Source organism: Mesoplodon mirus, assembly GCF_964341445.2.
Source record: "Mesoplodon mirus genome assembly, chromosome: 13".
Classification (NCBI taxonomy): Eukaryota; Metazoa; Chordata; class Mammalia; order Artiodactyla; family Ziphiidae; genus Mesoplodon; species Mesoplodon mirus.
In genome coordinates, this window is record NC_138989.1 from 48164411 (window position 1) to 48184773 (window position 20363).

The window sequence follows — 20363 nt, forward strand, 5'->3', positions numbered from 1 at the left end:
TCCTAATCAAAAAGCTTTATTTGTTACAACATTATTTATAGTAGCAGAAAGTTTTCAAAATATATAAATGCAGATTAATCATGACAATGATAATGATGATTAAATAACTTGATATAAAAATAACCATTGTGAAGCACTTAAAAATGTCTCTTTGGGAAAACTGCTATCACATCAAACCTTTAGTATAAGTTGTTAAAAAATATATCGCAGTATGAGAATGTGCACGGAGGAAATGTAATTCAGCAGAAAATTGCCTGTACAAATATTTCTCTATCTACACACTTGAAGAAGATTTATTAAGGCCAACAAACATACTTCTCATGAAAGCCTGGTATCCATATTGATCCCTAATGATTAATACTATGTCATAGGTGTTCTTCAAAAAGTCAAAATGATGAACTGAGAACAATTTTAAGTGTCCTTGTCCTAATTCTGGCACAATAATTTAAAACTTTAGAAACTTCTATCTAATAAACTTGCTTAAAATCACAGAATTATCTTTTGGTAGGAGGACAAAGTGTCTATGAATATTTTTCTTTGGTGGAGATACCTTTGAAAAGATGGTTACAATTCTTTTTGATATCTTAACACTAATACGAAAATCTAATCCTCAAGTGATTAACTTCAAGTTTGATACATGTTCTAAAGGAGGCATGAGAAGAAATTATTTTGAGTTTTTTTGTTTGTTGTTTGACTTAAGCACATTCTGATACCTGAGATATTCTACTTCTCAATTACATTTCTTTCAAGACCCAGATGGCTATTATAAATGTTGAATTTGAGAGGAGTACTACAAAATTTGTGGAATTTGTTTTAAACTTACTTAATGGAATTTAATTGGGGATATATTTGGTACTTTATGCTTCGCTCATTGTGTAATGTATAGTTTTATTTCCAAATAACTAAATTTTCAATTTCTGTATGACACCAGTTGTTACTGTTTTATATGCCATGATTAGAGTAGATACTAAGAAAATGAACTGTGTATTTAGGCCAATGAATCTTCAAAACATTGTTACATCAGTCATGATACTTTACATTATCATTTCTCAGTAATGAATGTATAGAAGGATTTACCAATTCACTACCTATTCCTGAAAGTCAGTGACCTTCAGATGTGCAACGAAGTTTAAGTTTTTTAATTTTAAATAATGTATTCTGCTGACACTGAAAATGTTTTTTAATGTTTAACTGTGGTTCCACCTCACAACTCTGACTGGTTTAATTTTAACCAATGGTATTATAACATGCAAATGAAACAAACAGTGAATGATAATTATTGGTGGATATGTGTCCAGGTGAAATAATGCTACCACTACTGCAGTTGAACAGCAAGCAGTAGAAGATATTAAATAAAGGCACAGAAGTTGGAGTTGGCAATATAATAAAAGGGTGAGAAGAAAGAAGGAACTAATAACAGAAGTAGATGGCTTTTACATGCTTTTAAATTCAATCCAGCTAAATCTTATCAGTAGAGTCTTTCTACTTAAGGTCTTGACTAAACGCAAACTTAAACAAAAAGTTTGTTTCTAAAACCATTAAAGAAAAATTTGATTGTAATCTCTATAGGTTAAAATAACTGCACTCTGAGTTGATTTACAATATTATTTTATTCATTCATTCATTCTCATTTTTATTCAGTTGCTTATTCAAAACTTTTAATTTAGTAACTACGGTATGCCAAGATTTAAGATGTAATGGTGAACCTCAAGAATTTGTGGTCTTATGGGAAAGATTTACATTTAAAAATCATAGAAATATATATAGAATTTACAATCTTTTGCATTTTTTTGTGTTTTCCATATGCATTAAACTCACCCCAAAGGTCTGAATAAACAATTTCTCAAGGCCAGATTTATTGGTATGTATTCAATTCCCATTATTAATGATTATAAAGATGATGAAACATTGGGAATATGGATTGATAAAGAGAAGAGAGGTTGAATGTCTGTTAATAGTTTCCATGTTGCCTAGAATTTAGTAAGGAAAATACTTAGCTTGAGGAGGGTTTGTTCTGTTATCTCAAATTATTTGTTAAACTTTGATGTTTGGGGGTATATTCAGCTTATTACCCCAACACTTTATTAGGAAATAAAGATTATGTTTATAAAGGGTGAACAAAAATTACTTATAAATTCCATGAAGGCTGACACCATCATTTTGTTTACCTGTAAGATATATTGTACAAAGCAGAGCTGACATTAGTGGGTACACAAGTTTTTAGTAAATGAATGAATGAATACACAGAATAAACAGTTAGGAAATGCACGCATTTATCACTTTAGAACTACAGATTTTATTGGCCCACTTCCATGGAATAACTTACTGATGATATTAAAATGACGCACATTTATTTGTATTATTTGATACTATACTACTTCAGAGGTGAAGATTTTAAGGATGTATATAAAAAGAATTCATACAATATGTTTTTAAATTGAGTATTTGAACATTATTCTAAGGATATACCACACTGTCCAGACTGAGCAAGAGTTCTTTCTCTGGGTGCATCATTGATTTTCACAAGGCATGTGACTCCCTTGAAACTGTGCACAGTGGGTTTCTTTTTGAATTACCTAATTAGCCCATGATCCTAAAAGTAATGAGAAACCATTGCTAAAGCAAGACCTGGCCTCTTCTGTCACCAAAAATGCTGAAAAATGAAGGCAGATTGTGACCCCAATATATCAAAATAGTAGTTTTCCCTTTTTTTTCCACTTGACCTTTATTATTCTTTAAACCATATATTTCATCTAGGATTTTCCCTCCACTTTCTCCATTTTCAGCTTCTTTTTCTCACTCTTCCCCTTCTCCTTTCCCTCTCCCCCTGGGTAAGTGGGGAATAGGGAATTATAATGAAAAATGAGTTCTTTTTGGACAAATATAGACCACATATCATCTATTTATGTTTCACCTTGTGTTATATAGACAAGAACTTAGAAATAAGGCTGAATTTGAATGTTAACTTATGCATTCCACATATAATGGAATGGCTACTGTCCTAGTTATTATAATTACAGATAGGGAAGGAAAGTCAATGAGAAGTCAGGTGAGGCAACTTGTATTTTCCAAAAATGCCCACAGAAATATTTTCATTCTCACATGTTCTTCCAGAACCTGTCACTCCCTATCAAGAACAGTCTATGTCTCCTTCCTTTGAACCTGGGGAGACTTGTGGCTTCTCCAGCCAATAGAGTATGGTGGAAATGATGCTGTGTGATTTCCCAGGCTAGTTTATTTAAAAGAGCTAGTTTATTTTAAAAAAAAAAAAGCATACAGTTTCTGCCTGGCTCTCTCTTTGGGGACATTTACACTTGAACCAGCCACTATGTTGTGAGGAATCCAGGCCACATGGAGAGGTTATTGGTGTTGTAGGTGTTCCAGTAAACAACCCTAGCTCAGGTCTCAGATAACAGCATCAACTGTGAGTAAATGAGTCATCTGAAGATGATTCCAATGCTTAGTCTTCAAGTCATCCAGATGATGGTTTAGAATGTGTGAGAAGAGACAAGCTGGCCCTGCTATGTCCTGTCCAAATTTCTGACACATAGAATCCTGTGCCATGACGTTTTGGGGTATTTGTTATGCACCCATAGCAACCGAAACACCAGGCATCTTGTGCAAGTTTACAAACATATTAAGTGGAGGACCTGGCTTTGTATCCAAGCTGACTGGCTCCAGATCCCATACTCCACACCATCCACTATACCTCCTTCATAAACATAAGCCAGCGTTCTCTAACTCTACACAATGCTGTCTTTATAAAACCTAACGACATTAAACCATCAGATCAAATAACACAATAACCTTGTTCTGAGCCTATTTCTACCAACCTCTTTTCATAAATCTGGCTAACACATAGCTTGCTGACATAGATAAATTGGGCTGCTGAAGGAAATTAGAACTTGGTCCCCTTGGTAGCTACTTTTCATTGTAAGTCAATATGGGTAGGCTGGTTGCCTATAACCAGTCTTGGGTTTTTGATCTACATAATTCCATATTCCATGATTTGATTGGACCTGATGTATTCACTGGCAAGACCATGTGTCAAGTGCATAGACCTTTACAGCTGAGGCCTGCACAACTCTGGACTACAGTTGATTGCAACAGAGTAATGCTACATGTTGAGACCTCTGGAGGTCCAGCCAGATACACTTACTCTGGAGAAAGCCTAAATCCATTTGAACTTTTTTTTTTTTAAGCGAAGGGCGGAGGGGATCATTTGTTTTTAATTTAAGATGGACTAATGGCAAAGGAGAGTACAAGAAAAAAACTTGATCTAAACATTCTAGAGAGATGGTTATGATCAAAATATTTGCATGGTACATGTAGGTGTAGAAAACCTACATAGCTATTTACAAATGCTTTAGTATTATTAAAATAGTCCTAGTGCCTACGACTAAATTTATAATGTCATCTATACCCTCAGTTACTCTTAATACAGGCATTTGGATCCAGTTCACCGGGCAGATGGGAAGGTCCTTCTCTCAATTATGCATTCATTGTAAAAGAGTTGTCATCTTCTGACCCAGTTGTAATTCTAACTGTCTGATCCTAATGTGATTATGTGTGGCAGTCTCAGATGATCTTTTCTGATGATCTGTCTGTCATCTCCTGATTCTCGGCTGTTAATAGTTTTCTGCAGACAGCTCCTTGCTTTCTTGCATCTTGCCAGGGCTCTGCTGGCTGTTGCTGCCGTGTCTGTGTCCTTACAGCGACTGCACCACACTCACTCTAGTCCCATGGTTCGAAAGAATTGACTTGCTGCCAGAACTACCGAAAAGCAAAAGTTGTATTGCAGATATTTATTGATCAATGTTACTCTAGAGCATCCTCACTTCTAGCTTTCATTCATTTATTCATTTGCTCAATCATTTGTTTAGCACACCATTAGTATGTTTACCTTATAGGTCCAACTCTATAGTTACCCCAGGGATTAAAGAGAAGGCTGGATGTGTCCCCTTTTTACCAGGGATTACAGGCTAGACTGGGAGGAGGCAGAGTGGAACCAAGTCCATTCGAGGTATTTCTTGAAGTACTTTGAATTGATTCTACCAGGTGGGGAAAGCGGGGTCAGAAAAGGCTTCATAGAAGAAATAAACAGTGACCTGAATCTTAGAAGAATCATTTTATTTGGCTGGTGATATACGCTGTTCTGCCATTTGGGTCAGCATATATTTGAGAAAGCTGGATGAGTCAGTTGAGAACAATGTTTTCTTGGCCCCTTTAGGACTATTAGATTATTATTTCCTATGACTTGTGAATTAGACTTTCATAGATCATGTTAAATGTTCTGTTATCTCTTGACTTTAAAATGTTACGATGTAAATAATGAAATGTGCCCATATATTTAGTATCTCACTGATGCACAGCATCATACATAACACTCCAAGCAGCAATGTTTCAGTAGCATGTGATTCTGTACAGATGCTCATGCCTTACACCATTGATATCATACCACCCAATCTCCACAGTCCCCACATTTGCTTTTGGTACATCTCTGCCAGTTAAGGGCACTGGATTGGTAGTTTTTCATGCAGTGACGTTTTGATGTTATTAAAGCAGGCACCAGTACTGAGACTGATTCACAGCACGTGCAGGGGACAGACTTTAGAATAAATGAGACATGGAGGTTCCAAGTCTCTGTGAACACTACTGCTTCAAAAGCATTCTCTTTGATTTGTGGGAATTAGCGTGGTGACCACAAATGCTTAAAATACATGCTAATTCTCTAACAATATAACAGACATGGAGAAAACGCATACTTTTCAGATGCATCACCTACTGTGTGCATGGAGGCAATATTGTATTGCTGTTCCCTTAAAATCTATACACCAATTACTACAGAAAACGAGAGCTCTCCCCAGTGTTTCCAAGGAGTAAGTCTGTGAGAATGATACGTGTCGATACCCTGAAGTCTCAAAGGAGCACATAACTGTTTTAACTCTCCCAGGACCCACTTCCTTGTCTGTGCTGCCATGGAAACCAGTCTCTTGTCCAACTCGAGTTCTCCGATAATTAGTCTTGAACATTCTTGATTTTTAAATGCATAAATCAGTCCTCTGCATCAAGGTTGTAACATGCCTCAAACTCTACATATTATCATGTTTGACAAAATGCTCTCTATTCAGTAATTTATTAGCAACTGGTATACACAAAGCACTGTGGGGGACACTGTGAGAGTTCAAAGAGCACCTTTAGGACATTGATAAAAGCCTGCTACCTTGTCACTGCTAGACGGTCAAACTTGTCACTGATAGACACCAGCGGATGCTTTGCTTGGGTCCTCCATCTCAGCACCCATGTAAGCGATCACACACAGGACTCCTTGTCTGAGCTCCCTGACGGGCTTACACATTTGGCTACGGCTGGTTTACTCAACAGTTTACTAATGGACAGTACAACATTGACTCTCAGAACTCAGAAAACATCCACTGGGAATTTATGAGTACTTGGTATTAGCCCTGCTTTTCCTTATTATGCTTTGACTCTGTCCAGTATATATATTTGACCAGGAATTATTGATACCAGCATGAAAAACTACACAATTTCAGGGCCAAAGGAGCTTGCAATCAGATAGGGGAATTGAGGCATTCCTAAAACTAACTATATTAGATTACATTAAACATGAAGAAGGATGGAAGACATATCCAAACTATGAGACTAGTTCCATGAGAGAGCAGCCCAGTGAAAGTGAGGGGCAAAGCTTCAAGGAAGAGTCAGTTTTTGAATAGATTCTAAAGATATTTTATACACAAAGTGTTGTATATGTTCTTGGCAGGGAAAAATCTGGCTTGGAAACATAGATGCTTGTTAAATATTAAAAAGCACCTAATTAATATGGGTTTGTGGGTTGGTTTTCTTTTTTTTTTTCCTAAAGGAAGATTTACCTCCATGTTGCCTGTAGCTTTTCTCCTATAACTACTCAATGGCTTTAGGGATCGCTAAATACAGATGCCACTTACATTAGCTATTAAATTTTTATTTGATCCAATTTTCTTCAATATAATTCTAAGTCCCCTCAAAGTATCTGGTATAAGTGATTAGAGAAACAAATTATATAATGAGAAAAAGACAGTAAAAATCGGTATAATGTAATCTATATCTCCGATATATTTTTCCAAGTTAAAATACACGATTTAAACAAATACATGTATGTCCTCAGTAAGTGACAGTCACAGTACTAATAATTACCCTAAACTTTTTTTTACTTTATTAAATAAACTTTAAAAATTTAATCCTGAATATATATGAATTTAATAACGTGTCTTCTAATATTGTTTAAGATTGTTAAACAGAAACATATTTGCGTACTATTTCCTTTTTAAACATCCCTACACATTATTATAATTTAATTCTATTTCAATTGTCAATATTTTAATATGTTTTTAACATCTGCTACTCTTTTCACCATTTCATATGAAAGACTGAACAACCTCCTCTACATGGGCACCTCCTGATGTGAATGGTTTAAGTTTAGAAAGGTTTCCTATTTACTCACATTTTAATGATATACATTTCTACTTCACTGGTGGAAAAGGCTGATCAGTCACAGAAAGGTCAGTTAACACTAAATAGACCCTTTCTTTATGTAATTACAAAGAATAATATATTTGTGCTGAGGGCACTGCACGTGGAGTGGGTGATGCAGAGAATTAATGTGCTGCCTAGTTGGCCCATGGGATAGAGATTCCAATACAATAACCACAACTTATTCTAATTATGCAGCTTTAAAAGGTCATCAGCAAAAAGAGTCAAGGAATTATCAACTAACTTTATCATAAAGTGATAATGTACTACATAAATGCAGAAACTATAAGAACAGTACCTTGAAACTTTATTACAAATAAGAGGAAGATTGATCTAAGAGGTTGCAGGGTGTATATTATGGCATAAATTGAGAAAACTCATTGAGAAACTAAAATACATGCTATTTCATAATTCCTTATTGATGTAGTCAGGTAACCTGATCTCACCTGATGTTTGTAGAAAATGTTTAATCTTGAAAATTCCTTTTTATATTTAATGCCAATTTCTTTGCCACATCCATGTTATGGTATAAATTCTGGTAGAATTTAAGTATTTCTTTAAAAAATCTATTTGTTATAAAATGATGCATGCTGATTATAGTACACACAAATAAAAGAGAGGTACATGAAGTAGAAAATTAAAGCCCCTCAGTGCAATAACCACAGTCAGTTTTATACCCCAGAGATAGTATTAACAATTTGGTGCAAGTCCTTAAGGAGTAGAAAATTAAAAAAAATTCTTACATTGACAATGAGAAAATGGAGGCCAGGAAAGCCAATTTCTTGTCCAAGGCTGCTTAAGAAGAAAGCAGCAATAAGATGAGGGTCCAATCTGATTTCAGCCTAACTCCCGTCTTGGGACTACATCACTTCCTAATCGTGAATGTGAATTACAGGGCCCTTAAGATTACAGATTGATATGTGTAAATGCTCTCATTTCTGAATACTCTATAGAATTACACCACTCTTTCAAAAGAAACTAGATGCTCATAGAAAAAGTGTCCTTTAAAATAAAAAAAAAAAGGACCTCAGTGTCTTTTCCTTGGGAATACAGGGTCAGAAAACATTAGACTCATTGACCCAGAGGTGCCAAATATGAAACGTACAGCAAATAATTTTCAGTCTAATAAAATATCCTATGGATAGAATTATCACCAATGTTTTTTTCTCTTTTGTTCCTCTCAGATATTCCTCTTACTGAGAAACAAAAGATCATGAGCATCTCTAACCACCTGATGTGGTCCACACTGAGGCGCTGTCCAAACCTTGCAAAGATTCTCAAGTAGAAATAGGATTTAAAATACCTAAGGCAATTTTCTATAGAGGCTCATCTTTAGACACGTCTACTTCCTCAGATAACTACATCTCAGTATGGGAAAAATCATATTCTAGAACAGGGATCGTGAAACTATGGCTGTCCAGCTGAATCCAGCCCACTACCTGCTTTTGTAAATAAAAGTTACTGGAGCACCGTCACACCCATTTGTTTATACACTGTCTATGGTTGTTTCTGCACTGCAGTGGCAGAGTTAAATAGCTGCAATACAGGCTAAGTGGGCCCCAAAGCCTAAACTATTTATTGTCTTTCCCTTTACACAAAATGTTTGCTGACCCCTGCTTTAGACCCTAAATTAATATATAAGTATCATGCAAAACAAAGTTCCAATTTAGACCTCTCATTTAAGATCTACTTGGGCTGTACTTATGATCCCGCATAAAGAAAGACTGCTGGAAAGCATTTTCTTTATTCTTCCAGCAGAGGCACTCACTAAGGAGACAGCCAATTAATAGTTCAAATACGTCTCCAAGACCTTAAAAAAATAATGAGATGCTCATAAGCTTTTTAAGTACTCTCAAAACAGAGTAACTTTGAAGAGAGTTGTCAGATCTATTAAGACACCATAAACAATGCCCAGATTTATTTACCCTACACTTTCTTTAATTAAATGTGGTTCATGCAGCTCTTGCATTATAGGAAGCTAGAGGTCTGTTAATTTTTCCACTCCTGCAACTTCTGTTTTGGGGGTCCAGGATTAACTTTATGTTGCCAAGTGGAAGTTTAATTTTGTAGGGGACATTCTTTTGCAGAATGGCTAAGTAAAATGTGGTAGTCACCTACCATGAAAGACTGTAAAGTGATTAAAAGAAATACACTAGATACACAACATAGCAACACAGTGATCTTTAAAATATGGTGCTCAGTGGAGAAGACACAGAATGATAAATATTGCATAACTCAGCTCATGAGGGAAAGTACCAATGGGAGTCAGAGAGAAACAGGAATTAGGAATTAAGGGTGGAGGGACAAAATAAATTAAGAGTTAACACCTTGAGGATATGTAAATTCTATATAGTCAGCAATGACACTCTTAAAATAATTAAGTGGTTGGGTTCTTAGATCTTCCAGGTTTTTCCAGGGGTTTAATGAAAAACTCTTAAAATAAGATAAATCAAACATCAAACAACTCTGGAAATACATCTCTGCAATAATAGGTTCCCCAGGGGCCACAACCCTAAGATTTATTCTGTACATCATCTAGTCATGACCAAAGTAAATAAAGGCATAAAGAAATATGTCATTATAATTATGCACCAAATTCATGGTTGTTTCTCTCTATGCCTTCTTTTTCTCTTTTTTTTTTGCTTTTCCTCAACGTATTTATTCCTCTTCTTTTTGCTTCTTCCTTGTTATCTTTGTGAAGCATGAAATCGTTAAACTCTCTAAGGTCTTCTTGTTATCACACATCCCTCCTGAAGACACCACCTTCCCTTCCCATCCTTTCCTCAACTTACTATTCTTTCAAAGCCACTTCTTTCTTTCTGCATTATGGTACGGAAACAGAAGTGTCTCAAAGAAGAAAAACGTTTGGGAAATTCTGACTGACTTACTTATTTTTTCCCACAAAGTAAGACACTTTATGAAAATCCAATACAATAGAAGAGAGTGAGATGTATATGTGTAATTCATTTTATGGCTGCCTTTTTTTCTTTGATGTTGTCTAGATACTAATTTGGATAGTGGTGGTGAAAAAGTGAATGAAACTTAAAACTGTTGGTCTATCTGGAAAGGCTGGTTAGAGATATTTTAGGTTTTTGTATCAATATGCCATGTCAGCCTAGCAGGAAGGTACAAGAGCATCAATGTGATAATTTTGCATAAGTAAGTAAAGTATATGACAAATACAATTATATACTTATACACACACAGAGATACACATAGTTTTATAGTTTTAATCTTTTGACAGATATGAAAAAGCCAGAGAATGAAAAAAATGTAGAACAAGCTGAAATCTCTTTAGAAGCGATGCAGGACACATAAACAATAAACCTGGCATTTGTAATAAAGTATTTGTTATTGGGAAGTAATTCCTAGTTCATTAATATTAAATACTGTATATATGTACTGTTATGTGGTGAAATGTGTGAAGATTAGCATTTGCAACTTTTCTTGGAAAACTGGCACAGGTAAGGCACAGTCAGTACTATATAGTATATTATATACCATGTATATCTCTGTCACTGCAATCACAATGTTTTATTATAGTTATTATATCTGTATTAATTTCATCACTTCTATGAACTTTCTATGCCTTATTAATTTTTTTTTTGGCTGCACCGCAAGCTTGTGGGATTTTAGTTCCCTGACCAGGGACGGAACCAGTGCCTCCTGTAGCAGAAGCTCGGAGTCTTAACCACTGGACTGCCAGGGAAGTCCCAATGCCTTATTAATTTTTGCCCCAGTGCTTGGTACATAGTAGTCTCTCAGCCAACATTATTGAATGAATGAATAAATGAGTGAAACTGCCTAATACTCATGTCTTGTTGAACACAGAGGTACCAACACGGAAAAAAATGGGTGGACTGAACATTGATGGCTTTTATTTTCACTAAAGTATCTACTTCTGCCAACTATTCTTATATGAGTGGACTTTTCAGAGTATTATACATGGATGGCATTTTATGTGTTTTTTATTCTGTAGACGAACATTCACAATTAATTTTTACAACATAAAAACAAAGGAATTTACCCGTTTACATATTGACTGAGAAAAATAATAAGGTTTCCAGTTCTTTTAATCCTAGTTTGAAAAAGCATTTCACTGTATAATCTCTCAGTGTTGTATTCCAGTTTACTTGTAGGTTTTCCTTGGAAGACTAACAGAAATCTAAACTACCTGCTTTGTTGCCTTTATACACTTTACTAAGCTGTGTTCTCACAACTCAGGAGATTAAAATTAAAAAAAGTAGTAAAACAGTTTCACACGAAATAACTACAGTTGATTTTTTTAAATTACAGAGGATCTTCATGGTTGCAAACTGATATGAGCAATTTACAAGAACTGAAAAAGAACAAAAGCAGCATTCACATTACCTTATCCCAAACTGTTTTGAACAAAGCAATAATAAATTTCCTGTGTATTTCAATTACTTAAATATGAAAGAGTGATACATGTTTTAAATTGATCCAACACTTTATATACCTCACTCTCTTCAGATGAGATAGGCAAGGCTACTCAGTTTCGTAGGATTCATCCTTACTTTGTCCCAGGTCATAACAAGTGCCATTCCCTAACCCTATACACTTGCCAATGTCAGATCAACTTTTCTTCCTCATGAAAGTTTCTTTCTTTCAATTTTTTTTTCCAAAAAGAAAAGGAAAAATGGAAGGAAGGAAAGAAGGAAGGAAGAGCAAGCCTCCTGGAATCAGATGCTACATCCACTCCAGAAATCTTCAGTAGTAAAATCTTCAGTTGTTACCTTTCTTTGATCTCAGAGTAATGACTGACCTGAGGATAGCCCTTATGTGGAAACCTGTTCATATGCAGTTAGGTAGTGAAATTTAGAACCACTCAAATGGAGAAACTCATGAACGTGATTTTGAATAAAATGATACTCATGGAAGCTCTCTGAAGTCCATGCAGGGCTCCATTCTTCCAGGCATCTGTGCTCAAATCAGCCCTTCAGAAGGTGTCTCCTTGGGGGTTCAACGATAACTATTACAGCTCCAATCCCGGGAACTTATGAATATGCTACTCCTCGTAGCAGAGGAGACTTTGCAGATGTGAGTAAAGATACAGATCTTGAGATGAAAAGATTATTCTGGATTATATAGATGTGACTCTCTAATTACATGAATTCTTCAAAGTGGAAAATCTTTTCCTGACTGAAGTTCAGAGGACGTGAAGGAAGAAGCAGGAGAAATTTGAAGTGAGAGAGAGAGACTTGAGACCCATTTCCTTTTCCCCTTTGAAGATGGAAGAAGGAGGCTACAAGCCAAGAAATGCAGACAGCCTCAAGATGGCAGAAATGGCCCTCTGCTCTCGGCCAGAAAGCAAATAGGGCCTAGTTCCCACAGCCCCAAGGAACTGAGTTCGGCTGACAATCTAAAACAGGTGCCTTTTTCCAGCCTCCAGAAGAGAATGCAGTCCTGCTGACAACTGGATTTTAATCAGGTGAGACTCACAAAAGACTTCTGACATACAGAACTGTAAGATAATAATGTAGTGTTCTTTCAAGCTTCTAAGTTTGCAGTTATTTATTATGGCAGCAACATAAAACTAATATGGTGACAAGTATTATGTTAGGTTTATCAAAATTAATAATATGTTGCATAAAAACTAACAGTTTAATGATGGAAAATCAAACACTGCAGTTTCTTTGCAACAAGTTCATTAACAAATAAATCTTAGAAACTATTAAATAAATCATGTATTTTGTATAAAACATTTGCTCTCTATCAGTATGTAAAGTAACATAGCATGTCAATAACAACTGAAAAATTAATTCTAAACATTAGATACACTATGCCATGAGCTCCGAGCTAAATTTCTGCATATGTTAAGTGTAACAGATAAACTATCATCTCTATTTTGAAACAAGTTTATTAATTCACTTGATCATTTTTTGATTATATTTTAAAGGTCTATTATTATATTAGTAAGAAAATTTTGATAGTTCTTTGTTTCTTCCTCAAGATTAAATATAAACTTGATTATATTATGAAAGTCTTATTCTGTTAAGTACAAAAGTCTCTCTAGTTAATCATTTTTAAATGATTAACTTGTCTGCTGATAGCTGATCATGCGAATGGTTTTGAAAAAATGTTTGTATGTTTTGAAAAATTCTGGTTGAATTATTAAGAATTATATATATATACACATATATATGTGTGTGTATATATATATATATATATATATATATATATATATAAAACCCTTCTGTTAAGAGACATTATTTGTGCTAGGGAAAATTATAAAAAATAAGAACAAAACACAGCATATAAAAAAGACATCCCTGTCTGTTATCAAGGACTTGTGTTGAACAACAGAAGCTGTTCTGGGCTACTTCTGCACGTTAATTTCTGAGCTGTAAGTCAGTGTGGTAATGGCACAGTCATGGGTTTGTTCTTCATTACAGTGGCAGCCGGGTCCAGTCTATCCCCTCTTTCCATGTCACATGCAGTTACAAATGATTCAAATACGGCAATTGATATAACACCCACATTATAACTTTTGATAGGCTGAGACATTGTTGGGTGAATAATTTTTTAAACTTTCAGGAATATTAACCAACTATTGCAAATATAAAGATTGCTGGGTTTCTGAGATAAATGCACAATTTTATACCTACATACACGATACAAGGAGAATAAACTTTTCAAAATTGCTGAAACATCTGAATGATAAAATGTTTAAAGAAATTTTATTGTACTCTTTTAAATCCAGAATATACATTCAATATTCACCTTAATCAAATTTTGTTTAAAAAATGCAAAATTTTTGCAATTGGTGTATATCCTTTATAAAATGGTTGTGGTAAGTGTGTTTTCTATTCATTAAGGTCTATATTATTTCCATTGGTTTGCTTTACACTTTTCCTTTGAGGTACAACATACATAATTATATAAGAATTGATAAATTTTTATACATGAATATCCCTACATAACCACCACCTAGATGAAAATATAGAAAAAAATACCCTCACACCAGAAGATTCTCTCACATCCATTCCCAGTCAATAACAAACACTCCCAACACACAAGTTTTGCTTGTTTTGATCTTCATATAATTATAATTCCAAGCTACATATTCTCTTAAGTCTGTCATATTTTTCTTAATATTAATTTTGTTGGATTTATTCATATTTTTTGTGTGGCAACACTTCATTTCGCTATATTGCTATATATTACTCCATTCTATGAATAAGCTGCAATTTATCCATTCTACTGTTGATGAATTTCTGTGGGGAAACTACTACGAATAAAGCTGTTATTAACATATTTTACAAAATATTAACATATTTGGTGTACATGTGCACTAATTTGTGACATCTATAAGTGGAGTCATATATGCATATGTCCAACTCTAGTTGATAGTGCCAATATTTTTTAAATATTTACTTTTAAAATTTACCTTTACAAATTTACCTTTCCACCTGAGATATGAGAGTTCCTATTGGTCTACATTTTTATCTATACTTTTAAATTTTAGCCCTATAGAAAAGTTTGTAGACACAAGTCATGGTGGTTTTAATTTGGATTTCTATGATTATTCTATTAAATGTCTTTTCGTATTTATTGCCCACTTGTATAGTCCCTTTTGAGAAGTGATTTTCAAGTCTTTCACCAGTTTTTCTCAATTAGGTTGCCTGAGTTTATTGTTTTGTTAGGGGTTCCTCATTTATTGCGGATGAGAGTACTTTGCTGGATATATGTATCGTTAAGTATTTTTTTCTAAGCTGTGGCTTGTCTTTTCATTCTTTAATGGTGTCCTTTGATGAATGGAAGTTCTTAATTTTAAGAGTTTATGAACTTTTTCTTTCACGGTTTGTTCTTGTGTCCTATTTATTTTTTATTATTTATTTATTTATTTATTTATTTATTTATTATTTATTTATTTATTTTTTTTGTGGTACGCGGGCCTCTCACTGTTGTGGCCTCTCCCATTGCGGAGCACAGGCTCCGGACGCGCAGGCCCAGCGGCCACGGCACGCGGGATCCTCCCAGACCGGGACACGAACCCGCGTCCCTCACATCGGCAGGCAGACTCCCAACTACTCTGCCACCAGGGAAGCCCTTGTGTCCTATTTAAAGCATCTCTGGCAATACTAGAATAACTCAGATGGTCTCATATGTTTTTCTCTAAAAGCTTTATATAACTTCCACATTTACATCTGTAGTATAGGTGGAATTGATTTGTGTATATGTTGTGAAATAAAAGGTCAAGGTTCTTCTTTTAAGTATAGATATCAAATCAATCATGCATCATTTAATTTTGATTCAGCACCAATTATTTTCCAATACATTCTTTTTTACACTATTTTGGTGGCAGCTTCTTATAAATCAAGAGGCCATGTTTACATTCTAAGTCTGTTTCTGGAACCTCTATTCTGTCTTGTTGTTCACTTATATATCTAGTAATAGCACACTTTCTTATACCTTGAACTTATTGTAAATCTGGATACCAGGTAGGATGATTTCCCAACTTTGGCCCTCTTCTAGTCTGTATTCACTATACTAGACTCTTTGCATTTCCTTATACATTTCAGAATTCTCATGCATCAACTTCCAGAAATTCCATTTAAGTTTTTAATTTTGATTCCATTACATGTATAAGTCAGCTGGGAGAGAATTCACATTCTTCAAAATATTGAATTTCATAAATTTAGTAGATTCATAATTCATAAACTTAGTAGATCACTCCATATATTTAGAATTTCTTTGATTTTTCTCAAAAATGTTTTGTAGTTTTCTATGGAGAATGCTTATACTTTTTATGGTGGATATATACCTAGGCATTTGATGTTTAGTTGTTCAATTATAAATAGTATCCATTTTAAGATTTTATTTTCTAGTTATTTGGGGCCAGTTTATAGAAATACTATGAATTTTTATTTATTCTATATCCACTGACTCCCTCAAATTCAAAAATTTAGCAGTTTATCTGTAGAGTCATTTGAACTTTCTATGAACAAATAATGTTTTCCAATGATTGCAGCTTCTAAAGCCATCTTTTATCATGTTATGAAAGTTATTTTCTATTTCTAGTTTTCTGAAAGGTATTATGAATGGCTTTTGAATTTCACAATAGGCTTTTTCTGTATCTATTGATATTATTATTTGATCCATTTCTTCCTTTTATTGTTAATGTGATAAAGTATATTAATTTTTTTAAGGCTGGAAATTGTTTATTTTGATTTTGGGTAGGTCAAATATTCCCCTACCCAATTTTGCATGTTATTAATTACTTTTTCACATTCTATTTTCCTCCATGGATTATTTTTTAAAATAACCATTTATTGAAACACAATTAATAAGAGAACAGCAGTAAGATATAATGGGAATAACAGGTCAGAATCTATTGTGTACTAGCTGTGTATTACTATTACCCTTCATTTATGAGAATAATAAAATTTGCTCTGCCTGCCTAACATGGTGGCTATAAAGATTAAATAACTGGTAGAAGTGAAAATGCATGGTAAACTACAAAGAAGGACCATTAATATAAAGGGCAAATGGTCAATTACTATTATACAGTTCACTATAATTCTATCTAATAAAGTAATAATGAGATACGTAACAATCTTCTTCCCTAGTACTTTTATTTTTCTTGAATATTAAAGCAAGCTTTGTCTACTGATTTTCTTCCCCAAAGCTATCCAAATTTACCAAAACTGACAAATGAGAAAGTTACAAGTTGATGAGTCTCTATCAAACTGTTGTATTAAATATAACAAATTATTTATTCTGCATTCATAAATTCATAAATTATATATCAAAATTTAATAATCCTGGTCCTCCTTATATCGATGTTTTGATAAGAAAAAGAATCACAATTTTTATATGGGTTTCATCTAAATATAGCTTCTTATAGTGAACTCTCTGGCCTAAACACACTCAGATCAATACAGCACAGTTGGTCTCTTTCCAGTTTTCCAAAGAGGGAAAATGGACTGCTAACCAGGTTCTCTGCCCAACTTTGTTAGATAATGTTGTATGTTAAATTTCTTATTTTCAACCTTTATGCTACCAAAGAAGAAAGAATGAGTGAAATACAATTCAGAATAGAAGCTAGATGATGGTGTCCAATTTAAGCCTGCTAATTATATTCATAAGTTAGATTTCATCTGAAAAAATTAATTTCCTTTTGAAGTTTTCTTTCTCCTTTATTTTCCAGCTATATAACATCTTATTCATTTATTAGGTAGCATAGTGATGGAACTCTGGGATAGATTATGTTTTCCTGAAAGAGGAAGTGAAGCACTCAGCAGTAGGAGAGTACACAGCAGCACAGCGGCACTGGCTATCTACTGCAAGTTTCACTTTGTTAGCTTTCATAGCCAGTTAGCTTTAATGCCGGGTTCATCATATGAATTGGGGGAACAAGATCAGCACTTGGGCTCCCAACTTCTTCCCTATTATTATCGCTCCATTTGTTTTGGTGATTATTCTATACCCTCCATGCATACTTATGGCCTGGACAAACAGAAGATGGTGGAGGGATTCCTGCATTTTCCACAGAGGGAAAACATGAACGTCAAAGGAAACCCATAGTGATTAAAAGGCACACCTATAAATGAAATGACCCATGGTGTTAATTGACTGAGATAAATAAACACGATTTTTATTTATAAAACCAAGGGTATTAAAAGTTTTTTTCGTTTACAAAAATAAGGTCATGTTCTTTGATGAGACTTCTGTTTGTACAAAAATCCCTTAAAACCCAACTCTACCTAAGCATTTCTTTTTAATTCCCCATGGAATATCAAATAACAAAAGAAATCCCACATTCAATAAGATTAAAAGTCTGCTGAAAGGAAACCACAATGAAATTATAATTTATCTTCCCTGAATGCTAAAACTTTAAGAAACTTATTTTATACACTTGTGTAAACTAGGTTATTTTGTGCAAACTATCTGTTAAAAATCAATAATCCTTCATATGTTAAACGCATTTATTTTTGAAGTAATAATGTGTATATTTCTTTTGTGGGACTTTGATGTTGTTGGAAAGATTCTTAGTGACTTGTCAGTGGCATGACATTCCTTAAATAAATTTAGAATAAGCTGAGATAATAATAATCCTCAATAAATAAAAACTCTGAAATTAATAAGAAAATAATTGGTGAGGATACTAGAGATCTTAAAATGGTCACAACTACCTACTAGGATCTTACCCAGATGAAATTCATTACCTTGAAATTCAACATCTTGGTAAAGTCTTCATCACTAATTAAAATAATAGCAATGGAAGAGCATCTGCAATTACTCTGTTTAGGATAAAATTACAAGGGCTATAAATCTCCAAGCTTCAGGGCATAAACTGATCACCAGCTGGGGTGAGAAAGAAATGTCTACCTATTGTGTAGTTGTGCAAAATTAGGTACATTTATATGTTTTACTCCCTCAGAAACATCTGGCACAGGCTACTATTTGAGAGCCTTTTGGACTGAACACAGGGACACTACTTGACTAAGTTACAGAAATTGCATTGTTCCATATACGTACGTCTATATAAAAGTTAAAATTCAAGGCCTCGCTAAAGGAATGCTGAATTCTTCATGTTAATGTTATTGAGTCAAATTCTTCCTAGGCTGGTGATCAAAGGTCATTAGCGATGTCAGGTAGAACATGAAAAATTCAGAAGGGTTCAAATTTTGGTGTTAGTCCCTTTGTCACAAAACTGAGCCAAGATCTTTACAGGCAATATTTAGTAGTTTCCACGGGGGGTGGAGGAAAGAGAATGGCCGTGGGTTTTGAACTATCATGGGAGATTGACACAGAAGACGAATGAGTGCAGCAAATGTTCTATGACAGCTCCCCTCCCACCCTCATCTTTGCTACTCAAATTAAGAAGAGGCTGGTTTACTTTCAGACAAAAAAGATGTAAACCTGCATGAGGAAAGGACTGGAGGATCCCTTCTCTCTTTTATAGGTGAGGTGAGAAGGAGGAAGAGGGAGGAAAAGTCCAAATGTCAGAGAATGTCTGCAGCACAGTGTTCTGCCTCTGTCCTGGGAATGCTGTCCAGGAAGGACCCTGGTGATCCAAACCACCAAACAGAAGCCCAAGAATACAGAAGAAGGTAGTCTGGGGACTGGAAGGAAGAGGGTCCAGTAAGTGAGAAGGAGAATATGCAATGGAGATTAGATGCTGTGAATCTGGAAATGGTTACTAATGGTTAATAACCAGTCAATGGTTATTAATCATTTACTAATTAATGGTTCATAACTATAGTTACTAATGTGTCCCTAAGTTAAAGGAGTCCTCAGAAAATCCAAAAGCAGAATCTGAGGCAAAAGCTCTTTATCATGTTCAACTATCTTTTGTCAAATTCCTGAATCACAAACTTGGCAATATGTGGGCTAAATGAAATAGAGATGCAGTTACTGTTTAAAATATTTAAATTTAATATTTAAATTTAATTTAAATGCCTTTAGGATAGTATGTTTCCAATTCATCCTAGTCCCTGATACTACTGAATGACTTAGTTCCAGTGTCTTCATATCTGGAAAATGCGAAAGTGTTAATGTTTACAAATACTAGTAATAAGTATCATGTTTCAATATAGTCCTAACTATTTTTATAATTTGCTTTATTGCAATGTACTATATCCAGAATTTATTACAGCTTTATTGCAAGAGAAGCCTACGAAAAAGTCAGTTTTCAGTATCCTTTTTTTTCCAATAGAAACAATACTAATACCAAGTTTTAAAGCTCCCATTTCTCAAACTCTGATCACCATAATCTGTGAAAAACTTCCAAAATCTTGAATTTGTCTTCAGCTGTGGAGCCTACAATAGAATTCTGACTAAAATTTTAGTAGTCATTGGACAGA

The 20363-nt window shown here is 34.4% G+C and overlaps 1 protein-coding gene across 1 annotated transcript in view; it reads right to left on the bottom strand.

The window, feature by feature from the left end:
• Window positions 1–20363, bottom strand: part of CCDC178 (coiled-coil domain containing 178) — a gene marked incomplete at both ends in the record, with an annotated part of 366144 nt that overhangs the window by 146950 nt on the left and 198831 nt on the right. The gene's annotated exons all lie outside the window — the stretch shown is intronic.